Source organism: Taudactylus pleione, unplaced genomic scaffold, assembly GCF_031769625.1.
Source record: "Taudactylus pleione unplaced genomic scaffold, aTauple2 ptg000095l, whole genome shotgun sequence".
NCBI lineage: Eukaryota > Metazoa > Chordata > Amphibia > Anura > Myobatrachidae > Taudactylus > Taudactylus pleione.
In genome coordinates, this window is record NW_028284497.1 from 30618192 (window position 1) to 30622500 (window position 4309).

Consider the following 4309-nt stretch of genomic DNA (forward strand, 5'->3'; position numbering starts at 1 on the left):
AATATAAAAGCACATAAATATACATGTATACAGGTTAGTATAAAGCCTGTATACACATATCAATCAGTTTCGGGAGGCTGGAGCTGTACTTACCCGTCGGCGGTCACCACAAGCAGGGACGGAGACTGTTCCCGAGCGCATGACTGTTCATGTGCAGAGGAACAAACAGAAGGTATTGTTTTCAGAATCCCGAAAACAATGCCTTCTGTGACATCGCAGGGACAGCGTGTTACCGCAACCGCTGTCCCTGCTCAATATATTGCTGCATAGCTTACATATTTTATCATAATTTCTAAAATCTCATGACGATGTTGCCCAATAATATTCTGGGCAACATCGTCACTGTTACTGAATAGATCCCTGAGTAACACAGGAAATGATGATATATTTTCAATTTGATCACAGATTTCTTTTAATTATTAGGAGTCTATTCAGCAATAATTTATTTACATAAAAAATGCGGAAACTATCATTTCCGCATTTTTTAGGTAAATCCACTATTCAGCAATGGGTAATAGAATAGATAACGCAATTATTTTCTTCATTCATTCCATCTGGCAGAGTACCGCACTGTAGGCATCAGCCATTGATCTCTACAGTGCTTTTACGCTTTTGCTATTTAGCAAAGCAAAAAGAGCTAAATTACTCGATAAATCTTTACTTTATATAACACCATCTCAGAATGGCGTAATATGAAGAAATTGCATTACATTCCCCGAAAACTGCAGGGACAGAGGGAAATTTTTCCCATAAGTCCCTGCAGGATCATGTAACTCTGCCCAGTCTCTGACCCTGCTTTTGCGGTGACCGCCGACACAGCGGTTCATCTCCATCCTGTCAAACCTGCCTAAATTGATTGACATGTGTATACAGACTTTATATTAGCCTACATACATTTATGTTTATGTGCTATATTTAAAATGTATATATAAATTTTAAATATAAAAGCACATAAGTATACATATATATAGATTAATATAAAGCCTGTATACACGTCAATCAATTTGTACAGGCTGTATTTGAACTTACCCCTCCGCGGTCACCTCAAAGCAGGGACGGAGACTGTTCCCGAGGACACATGATGGAGCATGCTCAGAAGCAGTAATAGAAGGTAATGTTTTCGGAAACTGATAACAATGCCTTCTGTAACATCGCAGGGACAACGAGTTACTGCAACCGCTGTCCCTGCAGAAAATATTGCTGAATAGCAGCCATAAATTTCAAAAATGTTTAAAAAATCGTGACGATGTTGCCCGATAATATTCTGGGCAACATCGTCACTGTTGCTGAATAGACCCATTAGTATGATGTTTTACTGATTTTAGATATACCAGAATAAAATGGGTAATTCCTTATTCCCCTAAGTAAATTTGTCTATGATCTTCAGTGCAGACATACACCACTTGAAAACTAGTCGATGGTATTTAATAGATTTAAAATCTCTCTCTCTCCCTCTATATACAGTATATCAGGCGCGCACGGAGGGCGGGTTCTGTGTACCCAGATACCCCCCTGCCCGCGATCACTAAGTGTAGTGCAGACCGCGGTGAGTGTGGTCTGCACAACACACTAACAAACACACCGCCACCGGGTAGTGCGCTCGTACCATCCGGCAGCAGTGTGTTTATTTTAGCAGCCAATGAGAGAGAGGGGGAGGGGGAGCTACTAGGGACACTGTACAAAGGGGGGGCGCAACTGGGGGCATTGCATAGGGGGGGTCGCTACTGGGGGCACTGAATAGGGGGGTGGCCCGTTCTGGGGGCACTGAATAGGGGGACTACTACTTGGGACACTATATAAGGGGCACTACTGGGGGGGACCAGGGCCATCTCTTCCATTGGGCTTGCTGGGCAGTTGCACAAGGGCCCGAAGCTTGTAGGGGTCCGCCCTCCCGCCCCCCTGCACTGCGGCCAGTTGGTAAATTTGTGATATTTTTATAAGCCGGCCGCCGGTGCTCTGTATTCTGATCTAACCTCCCTCACCCCATACCCCCGGTGATGAGTATTCACCTCAGTCCCAGTTTTACTTCATCCGCCAGCTTCAGACCAGTCAGACAGAGTCTCTCTGCATGTGTGAGAGGTCTGATAGGCATGCAGGAGGGTTTAATTTTATTGACCATTTAAATTTTTTTCCTGTGAATGGGTGGGTAGGGGCCCCAGCGCATTGATTTGCCCAGGGCCCACACTGTTGTTAAGACAACCCTGGGGGGGACTACTACTGGGGACACTATATAAGGATCACTACTGGGGGCACTGCAAAATGGGGACTACTACTGGGGGCTCTATATAAGGGGCACTACTGGGGACACTGAAAAGTGGGGGATCGCTACTGGGGGCACTGAATAGGGGGACTGTTCTGGGGGCACTGAATAGGGGGACTACTACTTGGGACACTATATAAGGGGCACTACTGGGGGACTACTACTGGGGGCACTATATAAGGAGCACTACTGGGAGGACTACTACTGGGGGCACTGCAAAGGGGGACTACTACTGGGGCCACTATATAAGGGGCACTACTGTGGGCACTGCAAAAGGGGAACTACTACTGGGGGCTCTATATAAGGGGCACTGCAAAGGGGGGGAACTACTACTGGGGGCACTATTGGGAGCAATGCAAAGGGGGGACTACTACTGGGGGAATTACATAAGGGGCACTACTGGGGCCACTGCATAAGGGGGACTACTACTGGGGGCACTGCAAAGGGGGGACCACTACTGGGGGGAGGGGGGTCTTTAATAAATCATGCTGGCTGTATTAATTTGCCTGCTACATTCATGTTTTTTAGTGATAGAGGGGTGTGTGTGTGTCTGTCTGTGTCAGTCGGTGTGTGTGTATCCCGTCGTAGGCTGAGTGGTATATTTTACTGTAGTGGTCCTAAATCCCATGTAAGCTGTTTCTGTCTGTCTATATATTTATTTGTGGCTAGATGTTTTTTCATTGGTTCGGTAACCAAGGATTTGGAAACCCCCCTTTTAAAATCCTGAATTTGCCACTGTATATATATGAGACTAGATAGCTGCCCTGGTGATGATTGATCTATCATAGCTCTTCCTTCTATTCAGAAATATGCAGTTCATCTGAGCTGAGGAATTGCAATGCCTCAGGCATGTAGTCTTGCACCAAAAAAAATCCATTCTCACACTGTAGCTCGCCGATATTTGGAAGGAGCCTAGTGACATGGTGCACTGTTCTGCTTTCCTAACTTTTTTATAGGACAATAGTGTTTTTATTCTTGAACTCTCTATTTTTAGTATATTCTTTATAGCACAGTATTATCTCAAACTCCCTATAATTGATTTTCCTTCTAACAAATACTGTAGACTCTAACCAATATATCTATGATTTTCTATGCCAATTTATATACAAAATAATTTTAGCAATATAGCAATGCCATAGGCTGATGCATCAAGAGGTTTAGAAACATTTACTGCAGTGGTTCCCAAACTGGGTGCTGTGACACCATGGAGTGCCGCAGGGCACTTTCAGGGGCGCCACGGGTTGGGGGTCCAGAACCAAATAAAATTACAATGTGATTGGGAGCCACAAGAACTGGTTTTGCCAATAATAAAATATGTGGACAAGCAGAAGTGGGACCCTCTCTGCCACCACATAACTGACCCTAAGGATGACACATAAGCACATTTTACTTAATTTAACACTTTTTTTTACAAAATTTCTCAATATGTCACTTTTGGCTCAGGGGTGCTGTGAAAAATATACTGCTACAATAGGGCGCTGTGATTCAAGAATGTGTGGAAACCACTGATCTACTGCATATTATTATTCCTGGACTGCAGAGAAAAGACTAATGTGCATATATATATATATATATATATATATATTTAGCAATATCTGGATGTTAAATATAATTTGATAATACTGTAAGGCGATAGCAGACTGACACATGATAATATGCTGTGTTGCTGTGAGGGGTGGGCTTCATGTTATCGTTGTAAAAAAAATTGCTGCTTCTCAGACACCCCCACCCCACCCTCAGCTCCCTCCATCCCCATCCCCCACAGAGGATCCTTCTCACACACATACAAAAAAAGTTTCAACAACAAGCTGCTGGGCCAATGGCAAGAGGCAGAGCCGGGAAAGGGGCTGAGCACAGGGCCAGGGGAGCAGGAGAAAAGCAGCAGCCAGACTGAGCTTGCACAGGAGGAGAAGCGGCAGCAGCATCGCTGTGTTTGTCTGCGCTATCCCAGGCATTGCAGGGGGAGCACCCGGTGTGCCGCCATCATCCTCCCGGGCTCATCCCAATCCTTTGACAGAGGAGGCATCAGGGAGGAAGGGGAAGCATCCG

At 45.0% G+C, this 4309-nt stretch overlaps 1 protein-coding gene across 1 annotated transcript in view; it reads left to right on the forward strand.

Annotated features, from left to right (window-relative positions):
- Positions 1-4100: 4100 nt before the first annotated feature.
- Positions 4101-4309, forward strand: part of GAS1 (growth arrest specific 1) — a 3437-nt gene continuing 3228 nt past the window's right edge. Inside the window, exon 1 of the mRNA XM_088470286.1 lies at positions 4101-4309. This exon is cut by the window's right edge and continues 3228 nt beyond it. The gene's annotated coding sequence lies outside the window, so the exon portion shown is untranslated.